Source organism: Schistocerca serialis, chromosome 2, assembly GCF_023864345.2.
Source record: "Schistocerca serialis cubense isolate TAMUIC-IGC-003099 chromosome 2, iqSchSeri2.2, whole genome shotgun sequence".
In the NCBI taxonomy this organism is placed as follows: Eukaryota; Metazoa; Arthropoda; class Insecta; order Orthoptera; family Acrididae; genus Schistocerca; species Schistocerca serialis.
In genome coordinates this window covers 156,763,645-156,790,452 of record NC_064639.1, presented here as the reverse complement: position 1 = coordinate 156,790,452, position 26,808 = coordinate 156,763,645, and the positions used below count along the sequence as shown (strand labels likewise).

Below are 26,808 nucleotides of genomic sequence, written 5' to 3'. Positions count from 1 at the left end.
TATCCTAAGGACAAACACACACACCCATGCCCGAGAGAGGACTCGAACCTCCGCCGGGACCAGCCGCACAGAAGGACAATAATTACATTGAATTCACTGCGATTTAGACGGTCCCTTGGACAGTACAGAAAATGTGGTATTGTTCTTAATATGACGTGGAGCCATCACGGACAGCAGTCTATGCTCTACAACGTTCTCCCATTCTGGCTACTGGGCTCGTGGTAGGGCGTTCCATTCGTCTACTAGTGCGGCTCACGACTGATGTATCTTCGCTGGTGCATGTGGACGTGCTGCGGTACGCCTCCCCAATGCATCCCACATCTGCGCGATGAGGTTTGAGTTAGGAGAACGGGCAGGCCAGTCCATTCGCCGATTATCTTCTGGTTACAAATGGTCCTTCACCTACGCAGTTCGATGTGGCGCGTATTGTCAGCCATAAAAGTGGCGAAAATAGAAGTTCAGAGCCGGTGGTTGACAGAAAACATCTTCCGAAATTTTACTAAATGCTTTCGTTGATAATTACTTTGAACAATTAGTTCATGAGCCCACACGAATTGTAAATGTTTGCGATAACACACTTGAACTCTTAGCCACAAACAATCCTGATCTAATAGAGAGCGTCATGACGGATACAGGGATTAGTGAACACAAGGCTCTAAACCATATCAACCAAAACTACTAAAAATAAATGCAAAATATATCTATTTAAAAAATGTTTCAAATTGCTGTGAGCACTATGGGACTTAACTGCTGCGGTCATCAGTCCCCTAGAACTTAGAGCTACTAAAACCTAACTAACCTAAGGACATCACACACACCCATTCCCGAGGCAGGATTCGAACCTGCGACCGTAGCGGTCGCGCGGTTCCAGACTGTAGCGCCTAGAAACGCTCGGCCACTCCGACCGGCTATCTATTTAAAACAGCGGATAAAAATTCGCTTGATGCCTTCCTAAGAGAGAGTCTCCATCCCTTCCAAGCTAATTATGTAAGTGTAGACCAGATATCGCTCAAATTCAAAGATACAGTATCGACAGCATAGATAGATTCATACCGCATTAAGTTAATAAGAGACGCGACTGAGCCACCATGGTACACAAAAAACGTCAGAACACTGTTGCAGAAGCAATGAAAAAAGCATGCCAAATTCAGAAGAAAGCGAAATCCCCAAGACTGGCTAAGTTTCACGGAAGCTCGAAATTTAGGGGGACGTCAATGCGAGATCCTTTTAATAGTTTCCACAATGAAACATTGTCTCAAAATATGGTAGAGAACCCAAAGAGATTCAGGTCGTATGTAAAATACACCAGTGGGAAAAACAGTCAATACCATCCTTGCGCGATAGCGATGGAAATGTTACCGATGATGGTGCCACTAAAGCGGAGTTACTAAATACAGTTTTCCGTACTTCCTTCACGAAAGAAGATGAAGTAAATATTTCAGAATTCGAATTAGCATGAGTGACATAAAAGTAGACATCTTAGGTGTTGCGAAACAACTCAAATCACTTAAGAAAGGCAAGTCTTCCGGTCCAGATGGTATACCAATGAAGTTCCTTTCAGAGTATGCAGACACAATAGCGCCTTTCTTAGCAATCATATACAACCGCTCACTTGACGAAAGGTCTGTTCCTAAAGACTGGAAAGTAGTACAGGTCACACTAATATTCAAGAAAGGAAGTGGGAGTAACCCACTGAATTACAGGCCCGTATTACTGACCTCAATTTGCAGTGGGATTTTGGAGCATATACTGTACGCGAACATTATGAATCACTTTGAAGAAAATGACTTATTGATACGTAATCAGCACAGATTCAGAAAATATCGCTCTTGTGCAACGCAGATAGCTCTTTATTCCCATGAAGTAACGAGTGGTGTCGACAAGGGATCTCAGCTGGATTCCATATTCCTAGATTTCCAGAAGGCTTTTGATATCGTTCCTCACAAGCGACTATTCATCAAATTGCGTGCATATGGAGTATCGTCTCAGTTGTGTGACTGGATTCGTGATTTCGTCTCAGAGGGGTTACAGTTCGTAGTGATAGACGGTAAATCAGCCAGTAGAACAGAAGTGATATCTAGCGCTCTGCAAGGTAGTGTCATAGGCCCTCTGCTATCATCTAGATGATAATCTGAGCATCCCCCTTGGATTGTTTGCAGAAGATGTAGTAATTTACCGTGTAGTAAAATCATCAGACGATCAATTTTTAGTTACAAAATGATCTAGAGTGAATTTCTCTATGGTGCGAAAAGTGACAATTGGCACTAAACAAAAAAAAAGTGCGAGGTCATCCACATGGGTGCTAAAAGAAATCCGATAAATTTTGGGTATATTATAAATCGCACAAGTCTAATGGCGCTGTCAGTTCGACTAAATACTTAGGAATTACAATTACGAGCAACTTAAATTGGAAAGACCACATAGACAATATTGTGGGGACTGCGCTTTGTTGGCAGAACAGAAGATGCGACGAACCCACTAAAGAGACAGCCTACATTACCCTTGTCCGTCGTCTGCTGGAATATTGCTTCGAGGTGTGGAATCCTTACCAGGTAGGATTGACGGAGGACGTCGAGAAAGTGCAAAGAAGGGCAGCCCATTTCGTGTTATCGTGCAATAGGGGTGAGAGTGTCACTGATATGATACGCGAGTTGGGGTGGCAGTCACTGAAACAAAGGCGGTTTTCTTTGCGGCGAGATCTATTTACGAAATTTCATTCACCAACTTTCTCTTCGGAATGCGAAAATATTTGGTTGACAACGACTTAGTAGGGAGAAATGATCATCATAATAAAATAAGAGAAATCAGTGCTCGAACTTAAAGACTTAGGTGTTCCTTTTTCCCGCGCGCCATTTGAGAGGGGAATGGTAGAGAGGTAGTTTGAAAATGGTTCGATGAACCCTCTACCAGGCACTTGTGAATTGCAGAGTAACCATGTAAATGTAGATGTAGATTAGGTGTAGATGAAGCTAGGGCCGAATACTCCCCTCAAAAGACCCACATCAGAAAGGGGTACAGTATCACAATATCGCTGACCAATGAGTGTACCGTGCACAAAGATTTGGAGGCTAGTACGCCCATGCACAATTATACCCCTTACCAGGACATATGGGCCACGGAAACGGTCACGGTCGATAATGTTCGTGGGCACATTACGTATTCCTACCTTTCGGCATATGAGGGCACGTCTAGCATCAAAGTTATCGCTTTATACGTCCAGTTGTCACGGTGTGGGGAGGTATTACGTTGTTCGGGCGTACTGACGTCCAAATCTTTGAACACCACATCCTCGCGGCTCCACAGTATTGTGATATTGCACCCCTTCTCTATCTGCGGCTTTTGAGGGGTGCTTTCGGGGCCGCAACTTTATTTTTAGGAGTGACAATGAGTGATCGCATCGGACTGTACAGGTGGAGGAGATTTGGAAACCAGGGAATATCGGCAAATGGGTAGGCCTGCCGGCTCCCCCGACTTATATCCGACCGAGTACGTGCGGGATACTTTGGGAACACATATTGCAGCGCGGATACATGCACAAACGATCATCCAGCCATTGATAAACACGGTGGTCGAGGGATGAAATCCCCTACCACACGAAATCCTTATCAACCTTACGGCGAGCGTGGGGCAGCGTTGCAGAGCATGGATGACCGTTCGTGGTGACCTCACATCCTATTAAGAACCACGTGCTGCCTTTTGCGATGTCCAGTGGAAGATCATTAATCCAGTGGAGGATCATTAATCGCGGTGGGGACCATCATTAATCGAGGTGACTTCAGTGGAACTATTGTCTCTCAGTAAGTCATTTCTGCTCGTCTCAGTGCGTAGATCTTTTATTTACCTTCTGTACTATACTGTAACAGATGTTTCTGTGTATGGTCCAAGTTTTATCGAGCTATGTTTATCACCAGTCACACATCATGGGAAGGTTACTTTCATTTCTCACACCACTGCAATTCAATTGTCTTACAGTTAGTCTTCAGGTAGTAAATGGTAAGTAATGTGACCTGTAGCCTGATTTATAAGCATAGTCAATAGCAGTTGCCAGTTTTAAATGTGTGTGGCGGCCGTTGTGACCGAGCGGTTCTAGACGCTTCAGTCTGGAACCGCGCGGCCGCTGCGGTCGCAGGTTCGAATCCAGCCTCGGGCATGGATGTGTGTGATGTCCTTAGGTTAGTTAGGTTTAAGTAGTTCTAAGTCTAGGGGACTGATGACCTCAGATGTTAAGTCCCATAGTGCTTAGAGCCGTTTGAACCTTTTTTATTACCAGGTTGGCAATACACATAGCTAACAGTCATCTACAGATTTTCGAAAGAGGTCAGTTTCATCTTATGCCTAGACTGTAGGCAGAAATCAGGTCACCCATCGTAATGAATATTGAAATGCTTAGCTTCTCGTGTGCCTCATGGCAGTGGATGGGCTGTAATTCTTATTTCTCATCCGCTTAACTGTTCACCCACGTAGCTCTGGTCGTGACGCGAGCGTACAACCTCCGGTCCTATAAATTATCACTCTCCTAGCGGGAACCGAGTGTCCGCGTCCTTTCCCGGTTATCTTTACTGCTGCATTATGCCACTCTTCGCCAAACAGCGTCAGTAGCACACGTTCAAGAAGACGGACATAAAAGACATTTGCGTCGTTATGGCCGTGACGCAATACCCATTCTGGAGAAGCGGCAGCCTGAGTGCCATCGTAAATGAATTAATGCCTCCGCTGGCCTCTGTTGCTCTCAGCTGTAATCCGCGAACCGGCTACGATAAATCTCTCGATAATTCTCCTACTGCGAAGATTCTCACCCCTTCACTCCAAAGGATCTTTATCTCATACATACAGTCAACGTCCCAAAAACTATTCCTTCCCACTCCAGTTTTCTGACCAGATCTCCTTCCTCGTGATCTATATTATTCTCCAGTCATCCCAAATATCCACGTATATTTGGACAACTTCATTTCCCAGTGTAACTAGTGGTACCTTTCCATAATTCCTGTAAAAACGAAACAATAATTATAGGTCAAAAGCAGCCTACCACTTTAGGCAATACATCCAATCTGACCCACCTAACTAAAGCTCTAAGGCGGCTTGCACTAAAGCTCTGCTCAAAACCTAACCTGCTAACCATGCAAAAGAAATTACGTAATAAGATAAAACTTCTAACCACGAGCATTTTTCATAGATATAAAACCCTCATGCGTCCCATCCTGACTTATGCCAAATGTAGCCTGGACTTCCGCTCTTCCCAAGTTTTATCCCCATCACTGTCTGTACGCAACTACTTTCTCGCATCCACAAGCTGTACCAGCTCTTAAAGTCCCCACATTACCTCGACTCCTAGAACACCTTCGCCTCTGCTGCGGCCCTCTCAGTGGGTCCCAGTTTCCTTCCATCTATAGACACTCAATGTCCTTCCTCAAAGTAAGTTTTAATCACCTACCCCTCCCACATCATGAACTCATCTATGAAATTTACCCGCCTACCCACCACAACCCACTCTAACTGAAGGCTTCAATGCACCGTTTCTGGCATCGCGCTCGTCTCCTAACACGTACATTCTACCTGTCTTCCTTTCCATACAGACATCCCACATACTTTTCCATATAACATCCTCTCCAACACTACCCATGTCCCAATCCTTATCCATAGCGGAAAGGAACTCCTGTGATGTCATCCTCATAATGAAGAGAATATAAATTACCATTTTCATGACGGAGATCAAATGCCTAAACTTCTTCAGTTACTTCATACTAAACCTAAAATTATGTAACACAATGGCTGAAGAACGGAAGTCAGACCTCACAAAGTGAGAATATAATTACAAAAGAAAAGCGTCTTCTGAAATCTCAATTCTGTAGACAGCATCTTATTGGAAATGTTACATTACTAGTAATAAATAAAATTCATAGATAAAGCCGAATAACACCAGAAATAAGAACCACTGATTCAATAAGACTGATAAGTTGGCTTTTATGAAGATACTTTGTGGTCCGAAGATTGGTTTCATGCAGCACTCCATATTACTCTCTCCTGTGTAAGTCTCATTTCGGAATAACCACTTGATCATGCACGCATCTTTACATATTACTGCATTGATGGGAAAGTGTCAAGGTCTCCCCCTGCAATATTTATCACCCGCCCTCACCTCCATTACCACTTAGATTCTTTCAAGCAAAAGGATGCATCGTATCAACCTATCTCTTCTTTTAGTGAAGTTGTATCACAGTATTATTTTTTCTCTAACTTCATTCACCTCCTTCTCCTTAGTAATTCGGTCTACCCAACTAATCTTGAGTATTCTTCTCTAGACGATATTTCTAAAGCTTTTATTCTAGCCGTGTCTGAACTGTTTATCGTCCGTGTTTCACTTCCGTGTAAGGCTGCACTCGAGATAAATTATAAAAGACTTCCTAACAGTGAAGTACATATTGGATGTAAAAAAATCCTCCTTTTCAGAGTCGCTTTTCTACCTTTACCTCTATACTTCGGGCATCATAAAAAAAAATGGTACAAATAGCTCTGAGCACTATGGGACTTAACTTCTGAGGTCATCAGTCCCCTAGAACTTAGAACTACTTAAACCTAACTAACCTAAGGACATCACACACATCCATGCCCGAGGCAGGATTCGAACCTGCGACCGTAGCAGCAGCGAAGTTCCGGACTGAAGCGCCTAGAACAGCTCGGACACTCCGGCCGGCATCGGGCATCATCAGTTAGTTTTGTGCTCAAATAGAAATACCAATTGACTACTGTGACTGACTGTTTCCTACTCTAATTTCCTCAACATCACCTGACTTACTTCTATTACATTTTATTATTGTTGTTTTACTTTTGTGGATAGTCATCTTATATCCTCTTGTCAAGGCACTATCCATACCATTCAGATCTCTTCCAATTTCTTTCCAGTCTGTGATGGAATTATAGTGTCGTCAGCAAACTTGAAAGTTTTTATTTCTTCTCACTGATCTGTAATCCTCTTTCCAAAATTTTACTTACTTACATTTAATGCTTGCTCTGTGTACAGATTAAATAAAATCTAAATAAGCCAAAACTGTCTCGCTTTTCTCAACCAGTGCTTTATATTCATGTCATTGGACTCTTATAATTTCAGTCTGGTTGCTGTAAAAGTTGTAAATAACATTTCGCTCCTTGTATTTTATGTCTGCTATCTTCAGTCTTTACAGTCGTTGCTTGAAAAATCTGTTAACAGCTGTAGAGAAAATCGTTCAGCTACATCTACATATGTATATGTTCGCGAATGATTTACCGGAGTCTGGGGTTATCAAGGAGCTGCGAGTATTGCGATGAAGTCCTCAGGATTTTTGGCTCTAAACCTTCCAGAAATACTCTCGGCGCCGTCAGTTGCGCCTCGCGCAGGGTGGGTCGCAGATCGCGGAAGTGACGGCCCACGAGCCAGCCCGCCCCGCTGGGCTCTGCCCATAAGTAACCAGGGTAAACAGCGATAAACATGCCGCGCCGCAGGTTTACGGGCCCGGCGAGCGGCAGGCGAGCTTGCTTTACGGCGGGGGACACGCGGTCCGCCAGCGCAGTTTTACGGCGTTCGGCAAAGTATTGAAAAGTGCTGGGCGACAGCTAACTCACGCGGGTGACCCAGCATTTTGGACTGTCAAAATATTTCGCACTGTTGGCAGGGTCATCGGTGAAGGGGCATCAAAAATAAAAGTGACGCGGTGATCATTGATTCTGGGATACGGCACATAAAGCAGCTGTCTTTGTCTGGTCAGAGGATGAGCAGTAGAGGAACGACGGAGGTGGAGAGAATGTAGGTGGGGAGGACATTCGAAAGCTCACATTTATGTGTAGCCGCGCCCTTCAAGTGAATTAATGGTTCAAATGGCTCTGAGCACTATGGGACTTAACATCTCAGGTCGTCAGTCCCCTACAACTTAGAACTACTTAAACCTAACTAACCTAAGGACATCACACACATCCATGCCCGAGGCAGTATTCGAACCTGCGACCGTAGCGGTCACGCGGTTCCAGACTGAAGCGCCTAGAACCGCTCGGCCACCAGCGGCCGGCACGTGAATTAATCTGCGATTTTTAATGGAGAGGTTGCAGGTTTCGTAACGGGGCTTAGGGAGAATACGGAGAATGAAGCGGGAAATGAGCAGTACGAACATTTCCAATTTCGCCATCCAGAATCTGAAGTTATTAAAATTTCGTATGACATTTGTTAAGAAAGATCCGACCTTATGGAATATTTTCTCAGGTAATTGCATGGATAGCTACGAAACATAATGCTAGCAAGACTTGTTAAGTAATGGAATCCAGCATGCTTTCCTGAACGGCGGGTGTTCATCGGACACAATGGCGTCTTTAGGAGAGCCCCAGGGAAGTTTGAAAGGGCCTTTGTTATTGCCGGTATACATAAACGCTCTGATGAATATGGTGACCAGCAATCTGCAGGTGTTTACCAACAGGTCGAATTAAAGGAAGACATCGAATGAATTAAGAGACGTGCTGCTAGATTCGCTACCTCCCATAAATCCGCGAGCATTACGGAAATGCTCCGTGAACTCCAGTGGGAATCCTTGGAAACAGGACGATAATCTTTCTGACAGAGATAAATAGATAGTGTAGAGAATAAGCATTATTTTGCAACAGACTGCAGGAACATCCTACTACCACTGACGTATAACGGGGGATCAAAAGATTCCCGTTCGAAGGCCATACGGTCCATAATCGTCATTCCAGTCAGGCAAAATCGTTGAGAGCGTTGAGGCAATCATCCAACCGACGCCCCACGTTGAATATATCCTTTTGTAAAACGCCGCGTCCTGCTGCGTGAAGAAGTCTATAATCGCTTGCTGCACATCCTCGTCCGACAGGAATGTCGACCCTTCAAAACCCAAAGCGTGATAATCGCTTGGGAAGAGGTCAGGACGACAGGGCGGGTGCTCGAGTTTCTCCCACTTGGATTACGACATTAGCGATATGGGGACGTGCATTATCATCAAACAGCAGTACACCTTGTTGCAGACGTTTCGCCTTAAATGCACTCCGTAGTTGCCCCAGCGTTGCGCAGCACCTTTCTCCAGTGATGGAGACACCAGGTTCCATGTAATTTATAAGCAATGGGTCCTGGTAATCAGAGAATACGGCGGGCATCACCTTCCCAGTATGTAGCTGGCTCTTGAACCTCTTTCGACAGACACGCTACCCACATGCATTCTTGCATCTCCGTTGGATGTCTAACGCCGTATGTCCTTCGGCAGCCGAGAAAAGAGTAGCAAGACGTTAGCCCTCTTTGGACGCATTTGTTAATAATGTCACCATAGTTCACGTTTCCACTGTTAACGCACGCACGTAGGAAAGACACAAATGCCACACTAATGCCTTCCCTACACGTCTGTGTCTGTATAGCTACACTGGAGTCGCACTCTACCTTACACACACGCTGCAACAAAGCCCGAAAATGGAAACTTTTTGATCGCTTCTTATGTATCCCGCGTAAGAACAGTGAAGAGAAAGTAAGAGAAACAGGGCTCGTACGGAAGCTTATAGACAGTGGTTTTTCACCATTTCGTGTTCTATGCCCTTTTTTAACAGTCTGTTAAAACAGACTGTTAATAAACATACCTGTACAGTATAAAAATCATGCTGAAGTTCTATAACTATCAGTAGTACAAGGTAAACTCCACCGTGCATCGTACGGTGGCTTGCAGAGCACATCTGTAAGTATAAGTAGAACTGGAAAACCAATAATGAATTGTTCTGGAGTACATAAAGTCGAATGTAAGACATGTTATTCCTAGGTTAGGGATTATTAATTCACATTCCGTCATCAGACACGAATTTTATTTTCTAGCTGCTGTCCAATGCGTTTTGTTGCCACAATTACAGTTTCAAGGACAGTACGGATATCTGACATATATGGCCTTACACATGCTTCTTTTTCTCACTCACGTTTCGCCTTCTGCACTGATGAAAAACTTCCACATTTGCACTTACATTTGGGAACTATTTGACATAGTTATTTCAGTATGTAGTACTGTAGCAAATGTGTCGAATAGCTTCAAAGTGTTAACGGCAAGTGTGGAAGTTTACACCAAAGCAGAAGACGAAACTCATGTGATTTAATGAAAGTGAAGAACTGAAACAAATGACATCACAGTCATTGAAAATGGAGCTTTACCTCCGAAACGTCGTGTTCAGCAATTAGGAAACAACATTTATGACTGATGACGGAATATTACTAATTAATATCCCTAACATAGAAGTTAGTCATGGACAGCCCACGACTTAACTTGTGTTAGTAGTGCTATACCCGTCAGGTATAATTTTATATGTCGCATACTTCCGATAACAGACATCTGACAAACTGAACACATACAATATCTCATTATTAAAAGATTTTTATTTAACATCTTGATGACACCTTGGTAAGGATTGACGTGATAACAAATAAGAAAAATACGTGGTGGCGTAAACCTTAAATAATTATGTATAATGAAATATAGTCTTATTCGTGAAATTGCCGGAACAGTTTCTGCTCTTGTTTAGACACAAGAGAACGTTGGCCTAAGGCCAACATCTCTTACTTTCTCATTTCTTTTTCGTTGCTTGCGGAGTGCCTCTGCTATTCTGAGTTTGAAGTCTAATAGATAACTTCATTTATTACATGGAGTATTGAAATTGACACAGGCCCTCTGTGTAGATAGTGCACGACGTTTGAACTGTCCATGTGTGTTTCGTAAGAAAGACGAGAACAGCAGATCGCTGTAAAAGTACCCGAAACGTTCAGGAAATGGCAGCACATGTCAGAGGCATTAGTAGCGTCGTGTAGGATCTGTACCTACATTCACTGTCGCTCAAAAACAGTCAACTTTCCATTTATTAGCGTCCTTTTGGTGCGACGTGGAGTCATGGCAGTCGGCATTATGGGGTTAAATGATGTGCTATCGATATTAGAAAGGAAATAGACAGATTAAGAAATGAAATACTAAGTAGGTCAGGTGAGAAAGAAATTCTATGAAAATCGTTGCTACGAGAGCTGCCAGGATAGTAAGACGTCTCCCACGGCATTCAGAAATAGTGCAGGAGAAGCAGAGAGGGAAAAATGTTAGGGGTCGAGAGCGAACAGAGCATGCATAACTCCATGTAAAGTAGTAGTAGGTAGAGACGTAAACATAGCACAAGACATTAGACGGTGATATGTAGCACCGTAGCACCCAACCAGTAGAAATACAACTTACCTCTGACGTGACTTGCTAGCGTTCTCAGAAAAATGCATTCTCTGGGATCACGGACAAGAGACAGCTTCATTATTAGCACTTACGATTTACGGCTCTTCGTACGGGTTGTCATCTTTGCTGCGACCAATAGCTTCCAGTATCCAAGATTATAGTTGTACCGCGCGTTCTTGTACGGGCTGCAACGAGAAATACAAGAGATGTAGGTTGTGGCACTTATGCAGAGATGAAAGGATTTGCACTAAGAGACACTAGCGTGGAGAACTGTATCAAACCAGTCTTCCGTGTGAAGACCACAACAAGAACAACAACAGCAATGGTTACTTTTTAAATTTACTGAACAGTTTACCAGAGGAACTCGTTCGAAACGTTTCACGAACGTGAATGTTTACCATAAGTTCCGCAAGATAACACTTTGTTATTAGACAAGATACAGGCCAGTGCCAATAATAGTCTACTTATTTCCCGGCGATTGGTTGTGAGATTAGTTGGCACGGAACTCTAAATATTTCAGGCTACAATCACCAGTGAATTACGCAATTTTATTTCTACGCAGTTGCTTCAGGGGTGCTCTTGGCCTTCCGTGACGTCCTGCCCTGCGGCTGCCTTAATCAGAGTTTCTCCAAGAAATGGTTTTTCATTAGTGGCACTTCTACGTTCACGATGACGCTTAAGAACAAATAAAGTGCCTTACAATCTCTCAAATATATATGTTTCATACATAAAACTATTCAGGAAGATGTGCTATACAAAATAGACATATTTTGGAAAAATCTATTTTTTTTTTAAAATTTCTGAGTTCAGTTATCTTCCTTCGTCCGTTCGCGTCTTTCTAATTACAGGAGCAAGAATCGAAAAATCGCGGGTGTGCTTTGGATCCAAGGAGACGTATCCTGATGATTGAATGTGGAATTTGATGGAAAACATCGAGTATTACCGTAGCGAAACAACACGCAAACCTCAAAAAGCCTAGAAGATGAGAACGAGAAAGAGGAGAGGAGACATAAGGATTGAAAAACATAAGGTGTCCATTTTAAGTCGTCGTTGAGATTAAGGCCACTGCAGACAGAACTCTAGCTTGGATTGTACAAGTAAGAACGGTGAACTGACCATAGTGGAACTGAAAAAACCGTCTCGAACATTTTATTTGCTGTATTCTACAGTCACACCATTACTTTGTGTTGTGGCTTGGCAAGACAGTCAAGCCACTATGAGAGGAAGCCGAAAGGCACGTGTTTAAGCTCACGCAGGCTGGCGTGAGGTCTCGAACAGTTAAAGGAATAGAGACTAGCAAAAAAGATACGTAGCTTCTGGAATACTTTAATCCATAATTGGTGAACATCGGTCTGACGGTACATGCATCACAAGATAAATAGCAAATGATAATGGCGCCTTGCTAGGTCGTAGCAAATGACGTAGCTGAAGGCTATGCTAACTATCGTCTCGGCAAATGAGAGCGTAATTTGTCAGTGAACCATCGCTAGCAAAGTCGGCTGTACAACTGGGGCGAGTGCTAGGACGTCTCTCTAGACCTGCCGTGTGGCGGCGCTCGGTCTGCAATCACTGATAGTGGCGACACGCGGTTCCGACGTATACTACCGGACCGCGGCCGATTTAAAGGCTACCACCTAGCCAGTGTGGTGTCTGGCGGTGACACCACACTTTGTCAAATGACTACCTGTTTTAGTAACAAATATGAAAATCAGGTCTCCTGGCGCACAATCCTCAGAATCGCTTACCCCAGTAGGTAAGTCGCGAAGTGAGTATAATGGTATATCAGCTTACCTAAACAATTGGGGCAACTACGCTCAAGATGATGAACTGATGATGGTACTTGGCACCTATACTTCCATTCACTTGAGAAAATAAAAGTGCAACTGTAGAGTAATTATAAAAAGAACCCTGATAGTGCTGGTCACTGTACCAACCGGTAGTATGTCGTGAATACACATCTCGACATTCTCGTGGACTTGGTAAGCTATGGAGGACTAGTCACGATGGTAGAACATGAGTATAAGCTGGCTTCCCTAGATTTGGATCTTGGAAGCACATCTTTCTACACACGCAATAAGTGATGTGCAAAATAAAAAAATAGTAGAAAGATGAAGAACAAAATGAGGAGTGATAAAAGCAAGAGTGAATGTTTTAAGAGAAAGTACGATTGGTGTGTGGATTAGGAATGAAAATAGAAAAAGAGATCTAAAAAACGTGAAATAAGTAAAAGAGAGAAGAAATAAGAGCAACATAATGAGGAACTAGAAGAAGAGAGCGTAGGACTTGTGAGCAGTACCGAGAATAGTAAGAGAATAGATGAAAAACTAGGAAAGTGATTACTGACTGAGGAAGAAGAGAGAGCAGTAGAAAAATGAAAATGCGAGGAGGAGGGTAGAGAGTGAAAATAGTGATAAATGAGGAAGATTAGGAGAAATAAATATGTAGGGCTGCACATGGTGGAAAAAAACTTTACCAGCAGGATTTTACTCAGCTCGATGCAGGCAGCGACGTACACATTTAAGATATTACGCTTATTCTTACTCAATTAAGGCAGCTAACCACTCACTAAAAATTTCTAGGTAAGATTTACTTTTACTCTGTTTACGTGACCTGGTAACTGCGACCTCCAGAGGATTCGTCAGAGCCGCAGATTCCCGGCGCATACCCCTTCTGTCTGGCGGCTGGGCGAACGCGCCACCGGAGGCGGCGCACCGTCGCTCGTAAAGCACGCCGGCCGCGTTAACGCAGCGCTGGCGGCCGCTGCACGTCCGGCTCGCTCCAGCAGGCCAAAAATCTGCATTATTAAACTGCAGATTAAATGTGTAGCTGCGCGTATATTATCTCGTTTTCATTAGCACACCGCCGCCGCGGACACAAGTTACTGGGCGCGCCCGCCGCAGCGCCCTCCTCATGCTCTGCTTCCGAATCGCAATTCTGCGTCTGCTTCCCGCAGAATCTGCTGTGCGCGCGGTAGAGATTAAGCCGTCAGCAACTATACTGACGCTGTAGATTTTGCTCTACTGTAAATCGATGAAGATGGGTTATATTGTGACGAATTGTCACAAATTAATAGGGATCTAAACAGGTGATACGTGATTATTGCACGTGTAAAATGTAAGAATTGAAGTATATTTACTGTCGAACACTTATCTTTTGTTATACACCGTCTTCTCTGCTATACATTGATAGTACCAGGATAACAGTTGCGATGCAACACTGTCGTTGGTAGTAAAACTCGAATCACTGATCAATAAAAACTGTTTCTCGCAACACTGTTCAAAGACAAAGTTCACAAACATATGCAAAGACTTGCAGATTATTTGAAGAGTCAAACTGGTTGCCTCTAGCACTGTTTTCGCCGGTCACAACCCTCTTCTCGCTGCTTTCTGTGGACTAGGCGTTGACTGGAACTTAGGCTGGCTTAGAACTTGACCTAGTTCCGTGTATAGGTCTATTTCAAGATAGGTCGCCGACGGTGGCGCGGAGAACTTCTGTGGACGTGTCTTGCTACTTCCACTTATCGATGTAGCCAGCGATGCTCAGATACCAAGGAGCATCTTTGTGGTGGCGATAGCAGTCGTCAGCATTACGCGTATCAGCTACACCTCAGTTTCCATACGGGCTTAGTGCCATGTTTATCAGTCAAACATTAATGGTGTCGATGTTACGCCACTTACAAATATTCTGAGATTTTCGTGAGCACTTGTCGACTTATTGGCTGTTGGCTTTTGGCTCAGGATCTTCGACCGACGATTATTTAACGATTTTCGTGACATTCAGATAGAACGAGTGGCTGGCACTCATCGAGGTTCACTCTCCATTGTTTATGACGGACTATTTTTGCCACCAGAGTTGACGAAGCCAGCAACTCATGCTGCCCAAACGCCAGGAAAATCGTAAAACACACGCCGGCCGAATATTCCCAGTCGGAAGCCAACAGGCAATACGTTACGCTACATGGATGGCCTCACGTCTCTGAATGCATATACAACTCACGATTTTTAGGTGATTTGGGCTATATAGAATGGGCAGTAACTTTGATTCTAATCTAGCTAGGCACCGAGTCGAACCGAACTTAGATGACAGGTATGTATTCATCATTCTATTTTGGTTTAACTCCTTGCCAAATTTGTTTGGGGAGTTATGTACGGACTAAGAGATGTGGAACTCGGAGCAGTGTTCAACACCGCTAAATAGCGGGCTGTTCCTGTCCTCTCCAACACTCGTCATGGAGTTTGAATGGTCTGACGATTATCGTACCACGATTGAAAACCAGTAACCTGATTAATAAATTTTCAGTTTTAGGAACTTACATACGATTCTGTTTCATTAAAAAACTTTTACATATGCAACGGTCGAGCGACTGACCACCCAGCTGAACCATGGGGCTACCAACAGTGTCTCCTAAACGACCCTTCAGCGAAAGCTGCTGCGTGTGTGTCCCCGCAACAGGCGTCTGGTTCTTGCACCTATGCTGACTGTTGCTCATCGGCGACGAAGGCTGGAATTTCCACACCAGTACTGCATCTGGACTTCCACAGTGTGGCGACCTGTGTCCATTCAGATGAATCACGTTTTATGCTCTCTCGAACTGATGGCCGTTGACGTGTATGGCGTGTGACGTCTGAAAGCAGAGGGTCGTTGCTGGAGGAGGGCCTATATGGTCTGGGAAATGTTTTCGTGGTATTATGTAGGTGATCTCGTCATTCTGGAGGGCACAATGAATCAACACAATTATGAATCTGCCCTTGGGGCCATGTACACCACCGCGCGGAGTGGCCGTGCGGTTTGAGGCTTCATGTCACAGATTGCGCCGCCCCTTCCTCGGGCTTGGGTGTTTGTGTTATTCTTAGCATAAGTAAGTTTAAGTTAATTTAAGTAGTCTGTAAGTCTAGGGACCGATGACCTCTGCAGTTTGGTCCCTAAGGAAAAAAAAGAAAAGAAAAGAAAACATGTCCCTCCCTACACGCTGTTTGTTATTCCTCGGCCCGAAGGCATCTACCAGCAGGACAAAGCAACGTGTCACATAGCTAGCAGTGTACGTGAGTAGTTCGAAGAGCACCCGAATGACTTGTCCATACTCCCTTGGCCGAAAGGCTTCTCGAATTTAAACCCAATCGGGAGAATGTGGGACAACCTCAATCGGGCTGTTCGCACCATGGATCCTCAACCGAGAAATCTAGTGCAGCTGGCCACGGTGCTGGATTCGGAATCTTCCCTGACTTTTTACCAGCATTTCTCGCAGGGGTACGCGCTGCTAAAGGTGGTTATTCAGGTTTCTGACAGCTGGACACATTACTTTGATTGGGCAATACGGAAGCTGCAACAAAGGTTACTTTGATGACAGTCCTTGTCTTTCCAGTCGTTGTCGGGTTGTCAGTGTGAATATTGATGATGTTGGAGAGAAGCCCAGATTTTTGAGCCAGGTGCGTGGCATTTATGTAATATCCTGCACAGGCGAGTGAACAATCGGTCTGTACTCTCTGGTGCTAGTCTCGTGCGGCCGTTCAGAACCCACATTCTTCTTAATCCACCGATTCCCTACTCGCATGGCATTTGTGAGATCCCGATCGACACGTGCAGCGACATCACGGTATTATTAACAGCAGTCTCGTAGGCTTCAATTCCGACACGTGCTTCTTCTTCTTACAAGAGGCATAACAAGATCTTCTGACAAACAGTTTGCATTTAAATATGATTTCTGCACGTTAAACTCGCTGGATATTCTTATTTGTGTACAGAATGTGGAAGCATTTTTGCTTCCTACTTTGAGCGATTGCGTTGAAAAATAGATCACTTGTATATCCAAATATGCAGCATATTTCACGCCAATTTTAGTTTGTTCCGTGCAGCTTCGACTGTGCGGCAAATTTCAGTGGTCACCCGTGTAGCACTCCACGGTGGAGAAATCGGTAGTGTCATGAATTGAAAAAAGGATGGAGGAAAGATGGGGCTTCATCGTCGCGTCAACGGTGACGTCGTTATAGAAGGAACACAAGTTCGCATTGGGGAAGAACAGGTGAGGAAATCGGTCCTGATCTTACCAAAACAATCATCCCAGCGTTTACCTTAAGGAATTTGGAGAAACCGTGGAAAACTTAATTCTGGATGGCATGACTACGATTTGAAATGCCATCAGTTCGCTTGCGAAACCAATGTGCTAATTGCTACTCCACTTCTCTGGATTACTGGGGTTGAACCAGGGACATTCATTATACCTTTCACTGATTGCCTCAGAGGATGTTTCATATCAGCTTTCGCTTCTGAATGAGGTGCAGTTCTTTACTTGATTGCAGTTTCCGTGATGTATTGCAGCAGAGTGTTGGTCAGTTGTAAAGTATGAGACAACGGATCTAGGGGTCGATCCCTGGTCGGCTATAGAATTTTTATCTGTCACCTCTCTTTTGACTTCTGGGAACGTTGGTGAAGAAAATGCTAAGTGCTCCGGAGTTCACGTTAAACTGTACGGGCGTTAGACAAAAGGTCGAAACAGGTTGAGAAGTCCATGGTTGGACATAAACGTAGATAAACAATGTAGAAAAGAACAGCAATCGATCACGAAATCCGTCGTTTTATGACAGCAGTTTCAGATTTCAACTATTACATAGCTGTCTTCAGTGTATATAACAACAGGTGACATTAGCCCAAAGTGTCACGTAGTAAATAATATTGATGAAGAGCTGTTCATGTTAGACTCCTGTATGTTCTACATAAACCAAAAGGCTGAGATAGAAGTTTTTGCTTGGGGACAGATGTGGGTGAAACAGCATACAGTTGGTTGATTATGGCTATGTGCCACTCACGTAGTACTTGTTTGTGATTGCAGGTAATAATGCAGTCGTCGAGAACTGTCTAACATCCGTCTAGCCCGCTTAAAATCTAAGAACACCAGCATTTCAACTCGTTTTTTGCAGCTTTTAGCCTTTTAATTTGGCACAGATGTTCGTCGTTGCTTTACCGGGCTAAATCATACAAGAATAAGCCGAATTCTATGGATGGAATTTGGATTAGGTTGTAAAACTGTTGCTACACGAAGAAAGTTATTAATTTCGTGCTCGCTTCTTTCAGCTACACGGTTATAATAAAAAGAGTTTGTTAACTGCCGTAATGTTTCCTCGGTTTATTGCTTTTCTCTTCAAGTACAGTAGAATGTTTTAATTGGAGGACATATTTATTGTGTAATGCAAGCGCTGCGCAGTACAGTGAGAAACTTTTTTAATGAACGCGCCATTACATCATTCTGAGATGATCTTACTTAACACGTTACTGATAACAGGAGATTAATATGAAAGCTTAAGCCTTTAAGCAGAGATTTGCGGACATACGATCCAGTATCGCCTTAATCCGAAACGAACCCCTCCCCCGTCCCCCTCCGTAGCTCCTCTCTTCCCTCCCTTCCTCCGTCACATTACGCAATGACTTTGAATCTTTTCCCATGTATTGCGTGGGAACGCTTGTTTGAATTAATTAATATGTTCTGTCAGCGAACAGCGTAACGAACGTCTTCTTATCGGCTTCTATAAGAGAGGAACCGACCCTTCTCTCAACAATTAATGCCGAGACTGGTCACATAAATCTTGGTCTTATCTCGCGGGATTTATCATCCACTCGTTAAATGAGAAAGCCCTAATTTAGTTATCGTTGACCTCGTATGTCTCAAGCAGAGATAAATAACAACAGCAGAAAAACGCTGACCATTATGTTGTCCCGAACGTTATTAGTTCCATCACAAAAACATTTCATGTGAGTGATGTCAACTCACTTGTTATGTCCTGCAGACATTCTTTCAGTCCCGTACTGTGAAGGCGTTGTAATTCGTTCCGTCCCTCAGTTACCTTACTGTGAGAATATACAGCGCTGGTTAAGACCCACGTGCTTGGACTGTCAAATTGAGAAGAGCATCTGGGGCGCTCATGTGAAAATTTTTTGTGTAGATTGTATCATAAGTGGTTATGTTGTAATGTTAATAATTTGCTTATCCAAGCAACAGAAGCAAAATAGTTCCAGTAAAAATTGGTCCACAAACGAGCTGTTTGCGAGATAATATGTGTCTACGAGCCAGCACTGACTTCAGTATCAAATATTACACTAGTCAGTATAAAGGTAACTGTAATTAGGTTCTTTAAATCCGCGTTAGGCAAAACACAATTTATTTCTTTTTATTCACCCAGACATATTTCTGAACCTGTCCGTGTTTTGCTATGGGTTAAATTCCTTTCTTTCAGGCGTAATATTAAATTTCATGATCGTTTATCTGTTTTAGGCCAAAAAATTAAAAATGTGCGTTTTGTATGGTTTTGGTTCAGCTACTCACCTGAAAATTACATATTTAGTAAAAATGACGCTTTCAGAAGGACATTTTTGTGCCTTTTTTTCTCGTTTTGGCAGCACTGAAAAGTAAACATTTCGATTAAATCTCCGTGTCAGTGAGCTTAAATTTTGCCCGAATCCTGCCGTAACACGAAATGCAAAACTACTTCAGCGGAATATATGTCTCAATTTTTGCTCCGTAAATCACTCTCACAGTAGTTCATCAATAGAATATTTCACATTCGTAACACACAGATTTGTGTTTTTCGGTTGCATACATAAGGAACTTTGGACTTCGTTTATAGAAAATTTCAGATACTTTCAACGAAAAAGTTTCTGAAATTTAACTACTTTCTAGAAAGTTTTCTTCACATGTAAAATAGAGCGTACGTAGTTAAACTGTGTCTTATTTTCAACATGCCAGTACAAAAGTAGATGGCTTTTTTTGTATTTCTGTCCCGTTTTTACCTATAGAATGTAAAATCTATAAGGTATAGACATAAATAGTTGTATTATTAAACTAAAATAACAGAAATTTTGTATGTTATTACTTTTTTATTCAGTTTAATAGCTAGCACCTTTTTGTTGAAAACAGAGCAACACAGTGGGTATAGTTCGTTAGCTTCAAATGGTTCAAATGGCTCTGAGCACTATGGGACTTACCTGCTGTGCTGCTGTGGTCATGAGTCCCCTAGAACTTAGAACTACTTAAACCTAACTAACCTAAGGACATCACACACATCCATGCCCGAGGCAGGATTCGAACCTGCGACCGTAGCGGTGACGCGGTTCCAGAATGTAGCGCCTAGAATCGCACGGCCACTCCGGCCGGCTCGTTAGCTTCCACTAAAAGATTTTAAAGTTCGCAGGAATTACATTAAGTGGACACTGTTTCTGCCTGTAATGTTTGGCACTGGAATAAGACTAAGAACTTTGTTTCTCTTGCCGATATTTGTCTATGTACTAACTTTATTCAGCGGAAAAACCAGCGGCCACTAAATTTAGATTTATTTTTAAATGTCTTATTTAAAGGCAACTAAAGTCTCAGGGGGAGAAGGGAGAAGCGCCGAATGAAATGTCACTTGTATTGAGAAACGTTCTCGAACCTGCGCTGGAAATATATGAATGTGGTGGAAATGATGGTATTCCGTCACAAAGTTTGGGATTTATTTGGGTCCCTTTGATGACATCGTACCTCTTGTTCTACGTTTTTCGAGTAACATTCTGTTGCAGTCTGAAACCTATTGAATTGTCTCGCAATAACAATTTAGACTACTGTTAATTACGGAGACTACAGTTTTCGTATTTGTATTTCTACAGTCATTAATATGCCATCGCACTATTGATGGCTGGAAAACACTTACTGGAACGTCATTATAACACCGGGCAGAATGACAATATAATTCACTTATCTTCTGATGACGATAATGAAAGTTGGCTGAAAAGAAGGAAAAAAAACTGAGTTAAGGGTAATTTGGGTGTTGACAAAATCTTTTGTCTCGAATGAAAAACAGCCCACAATTGCACTAATTATGTTTATTCTAAACCTTAACCATGGTTTCTGCTATAAAAATATAGCCCTCTTCAGAAATCCTAAACTCTGATCAAAATAACATCTAGACCAGAAATACAATCTATACAGAAATTACTAAAATTACGTACGTGATAACATATTACTTACATAAGATTTTAAAAATGAAAAACGTCTTACCCCAAAGGCTGCATCAAGATCAATAAGATAACTTCAACAGACATAAGCCTGTTTCGATCGTAAGTAAAACTACATATGGCACCGTATGTACTCCTCCACTACCACTTTTATACTCAAAGTTTCTTTTTTTTTTTTAATAATGAGTATATATGATGGCCCTTAACAACAGGCGACATGACGTTGTCCACCGGAAACGATCATCACATCGATTCGTTTCCTGAGTCTAATACTTAACCCATATTTCGTCTGGTGACTTATGTAACGACTCAGTGATTCCTTTGAATTCAGCTTTTCTATAGAAGTGATATTCTTTATCAGTGGTTACCATCAACACAGTTTGAATCAGAACTGCAATATTTTCTTTTCTTTAAGTTTACATCGAAAATGTTTTAGCTTCGAGACGCAGAAAGGGAACATTTGACAAAATTTCCGGTTTTTTTACACCCACCTATACCAGGAGTGTAACTCTATGCACTGTGCAGAACAGTCATACATATACCCATCGGGATAGCCTTTCGTTGGAGTACATTCAACAAAATATTTGCCGAGCGGAGTAGCAGTGCGGTAAAGGCGCCTTGCCATTGTTCGCGCGGCTCCCCCGTCGGAGGTTCGAGTCCTCCCTCGAGCATGGGTGTGTGTAAGATTACGTAGTGTGTAAGCCTAGGGACCGATGACCTCAGCAGTTTGGTGCCATAGAACGTACCACAAATTTCCAATTTCCAAACAAAATATTTAAGAGCATTATGTGCAGCATCGAATACTGTTTAGTGGCGTTTGTCCTAGATACAGTTGAAATCATACACTGGTTCGGTTTCTGCTTAATATGGTTGATACAGACATACTGAGAATTGTAACCCACTATTTCCCTGTACGAAGGGATTCCTTTCTGCTCTGTGGCAGGAACATGGCCCCGTTAAATGGCCCATCAGGAAGAGTGGCGGAATTTATGCGGTGGAAGAAAACTGTGAGCTTACGAAAAAGAGCAGTCTGGCTTCACGTCTCTCCATCAAAGTAGATTACACAGCAAGTAATGGTATTCCAAAGGAAAATGAAATTACTTATCAATTCCCCACGTTGAAGCATATTGAATATAAATCAGATGTGGAAGGGAAGACTGTTTGTTGCATATAAGCATATAGACGGACTAGACAGACACATACATTCTCTTAAATGCTGCAATATTCCTCCGACACTATCTCATGAGAGAGCATACAACACTGGCAGTGGTCGAATATTGATAAAAGAAGTAAAGAATCTGCAAAACCTTGAACAACACTTGCGAAAAGGACACATGTAAAAGGCTATATATAATTTACAATAACTGCCTGACCTGATATGTCACGTGTTGCAGCAGTTTTCCTGTTAGTATTGTGACAAAACATGACAGCAAAACTGTAGAAAATTTCATGTGAATGCTTGGTGTTTCAGCCTATCTGCTAAGTTTCCTGTGTCTACTGAACATTTTTACTTTTGTTAGATAGGACCTTTCTGCATATTACGCAGGGTGTGTTGCTAACTCTTATTAATAAGTATGCCGAGAAACTTTATGAATTGAATGACTAATTATAAGCGTGCTTCATATAACACTTTTGGCCAAGCAATATGCAGGTATCTTCTGGCAGCTATCTTAACTTATAGAGTTGACATCTTTGAAGAAAAAAATTGTAAACTAGCATTATGCAACGTTAAAAATGAAGTACAAGATTCAGGAAAGAAATATCTAACAAAAGTGAAAATGTTCAGTTGACACAAAAAACTCCATAGAGAGTTCAAAAGACGAAGTTTACACACGGAACTTTTCTGCAGCCTTGTAATCTCAGTTTGCCACAATACTAAGAGGAAAACTGCTCCAACATGTGATATATCAGGCAATTATTGCTCATCGTATATATTTTACAAGTGCCGTTTTCGCAGTAAACTTGTGAGCAGTCTTATTTTGTCGCCTGGTGATGAAGACAGTAGTCATAACCCCCATAAGAATGAGAATGAATTTTAATTTTCGGTACTTTTGAGCCAAGAATGTCTCTTACATGAATGAGCATTAATTGACAACAACAAAAAAGAGACGTTGTTGAAGAATCAACAGGCAACTACGTTTTAATCTATGATGTCCTGGCCAAGTTAATCAGTTATGGCATTGGTAAGAACTGCGGGGGATGTCAGAAAAATTAAAAATTCGGATTACCTACAGGTACAGCTCTGTTAGTTTGCAAAGATGTAACTCAAAAGAACATATCAAACCAATTACGAGAATGTGATAGCTGGATGTTAAACGGTATGTGTATGGGGCTTTTGTTTGGATTTTTATCAAAGAAGTGACAGAATGGGAGTATGGACAATTGCATGAAAGTACTGTAAAGCTTAAAGCTTATAGACTGTGTTCAAAGCCGCAGAAGGGTAAAATAGCAAAGGAGAAAGGTAACTAGAAAAAGAAAACTGATAGACTTTAATGAGAAACGATGAACTTTCTCAGCTTCATAGAATGACGGAAAACGAAAACTAAATGGAAGAATTGGAAAGTATTTTGTGTGTGTGTGTGAATGTGTGTGTGTGTGTGTGTGTGTGTGTGTGTGTGTTTGTTTGTTTGTTCAGTTATTGAGAGAGGAACGACAGGCTCGACTTGACAGAACTGCTACAGACGCGAAAAAAAGTTGAAGATAGGAGCGAGGGAGAGAGAGAGAGAGAGATAGGGAGAGAGGCGGGGAGGTAAATTAAGTCAATCGGGCTGTTATGAATGAGTTCTGGCGAGGCCTCGAACTCAGTTTATTTTATTTACTGTTACGACAGAAAGAAGTTGTAGTCCATAAGTAGTAAGCGGAGCACATAAAGAGTTTCGTTCCGTCTTTTAACTTTGGTGATACGGACCGGAGTCATATTGCCGCGGCTCGAGAAGTTTGGATATAGTGGCGGTGCCAGGAAGGGACTTCTTGTGGGTTTGCTTTACGGTCTCCACTTAGGGCGGGTTCGCGGACGGTCGCGGAAGGGCGCCCAATAAATCGCGTTTATTCCTTCCTTTCGGTGAACACGCCGGACGACGTAAATTCTTCGCATCCGTAAACTACTGTGAACCGTCGCGCACATCTGCAGTCGCCAATGGCTAACACCTTTGGAGGTTAAGGTGTAAGCTGAACTACGTTAGACTAGTTTGTTTGTTGTTTAATGTCCACATGTAGCCACACTGGTACCACTTCTGTTGACAGCTTGTTGTGGGAAATGCAATGTGTAGACTGCAAAGATACATCACTTCTGTTGAGAAGCCTTGAAGTTGTCATCACGCGTAAGTACACTAGCCTACACACACACACACACACACACACACACACACACACACACACACACACATACGCGCACGCGTGGGCTCGCACGCGTTGCTAACGGAGAGTACGTGGTGCCAATATTCATTAGCCTCTACATGTTCTATTTATTCACGTGCGATGCAAGAGAAGAATGTATGTCTGCATGTCACTGCGTCTCTTATCTTAGTCTCATAATTTTTGCCGAAGATATACGGTGCAGACAGTAGAGTACTCTGCAGTCAACCTTGACAACCGATGCTCTAGATTCACACGGTGGGGTTTCACATGAACAATGTCGCCCTTTCCATCTACGACTCGCTTTTGTGTTTCATGAGTATGTCTGTGGCATGTGCATATCGTCCTGCTTACATCACTAGCTGCATCATTTTGAGTACGGCTTCCATCAGGAGTACTGGGTATACACTTGAAACAATGGACCAGTACTGTTCAGTAGGTCGTAACATTCTCTGTCATTCCTTCACAGATACCAATGAGTTGGTGGAACTGTGTTAAAATCGCTTAGATTAACAACAGAACTGTCTCGTCTATTTTTATGAGTTAGGAGATAAAAGTTTCGCGCGCTTTATCATATTCTCGAAGAGGCGTTCAGCCGATCTACTTTCTGGGAATGTTAAGTAACTGTTAGCAATTGACTGCTGTATGTGTTCGTAGAAATGTTGCCTCGGCTTTTATATATAAGAGAGGTTCCTTACTTTTACATGCCTGGATATGATATGACGAATAGCAGCACTCATGCAGTAATCCTCCATAGAGCTCGCAGAATTATTAACATACGTACGATTTGTGTGGAAGCATTAGCTTTCATTTGTCCACGGTTACAATTATGTTACAGCAGTCTTTTATTGCACTTGTACATACCGTTGCATGGCTTAAATAATTAAGACAGGAAGCTTACAGTGCATTTTCTCATATTTTCGTTTTGCTCATATCTAAGCTATTTCCTTGTATGCATTGTTTCAAACACGTATTTTTCACATATCTGCATTTTCCGCGTATCTGTGTTGTTGTAGTACCTACGTTCTTCCCATATTTGAGTTTTCCTCGTATCTGCGTTTATGTCATATTTTTATTTGTCCTATATTTGTGTTTTCCCATATTTGCATTGTTACAATATCTGTGTTTTGCCATGTCTGTATTTTTTGCATATCTGTGTGTGATGAGCATATTTCCGTTACTGTCAGATTTGAGTTTTTCCCTTATTTTCATTTCCTTCATATTTTCGTTTTTCCTATATATGCATTTTACCTGTTCAATGTGTTTCGCATAACTGCGTCATTGCTATAACTGCCTGTTTCCCATATCTCCGTTGTTTAACCTGTCAGTGGTTTTTTTTTTTCTCAATAACTCCATTTTTCCCATGTCTACATTTTCCCGTTATTTGCGTTTTTCATGTATCTGTTTTTCCCGTATTTGCATTTGGCATATTTTTGCCCATTTCTTCGTTTTTCACTTTTTAGCGTTTTGCGATTTCTGAGTTTTCCCAAATCTGCGTTTTTTCCCCCATCTGCGTTTTTCTCGTATGTACGTGTTTCCCATATTTGCGTTTTTTGTTGAGTTATATGTGAACCTTAGAGACATGACACCATTTTACTAGGTTAGGTTAGGTTAGAGAGTGAAGTAGTAGTACTTATTTTCTACATCTACATCATTATAGATAGAGAGACGTTCAGATTAAAGCAGAAACAGGAAGTTTGTTTGACCTTTTCGACGTCTGCTGAAATAATTTTCGAAAATGACGAGATATTTAAATCAGAATTGCGAAATGGATGTTAGTAGTTCCTTCACATACAAGCCCACTGTCTGAACAACTCTGTCAGACTTGGTTGTCGCTATCGTTGCAGCTGCATTGCATAGGAGAGTTTTATCGTCCGTGTACCAGGAAGAAGCAAAAAAAAAAAAAAAAGGTATATGCCTTACGCCTTTCATAATGAAAACGGGTTTTTTTGTGAGGGTAAAATGAGTTTTAGGAAAATCTTTGACGAATTATGATGAACCCTGAATCTGCTGGAAAGTCGTTTAAATAACGTCAGTTACAGAAGTTGAAACTGAAGTTTCTTAGTGCAACACACTGCCATTCTGGTGTATCGTTTTATTTGTTATTCGTCACTATTGGTAAGTGGTCCGTTAGGTACAGTTCTGCAAGAAATACTTGGTCTCATAAGGTTAATGTGTAAGTCCGAACAACCCACTATTCTTTGACCAGCTATGTCTTGAAGAGCAAATAAGTTCGTGAGACGGTTTGTGCTGCACGCTTAAAAAAGGATAC

The 26,808-nt window shown here is 42.3% G+C and overlaps 1 protein-coding gene across 1 annotated transcript in view; it reads left to right on the top strand.

Moving 5' to 3' along the window:
* Nucleotides 1–26,808, top strand: part of LOC126455818 (uncharacterized) — a 387,921-nt gene that overhangs the window by 277,630 nt on the left and 83,483 nt on the right. The window lies entirely within an intron of this gene.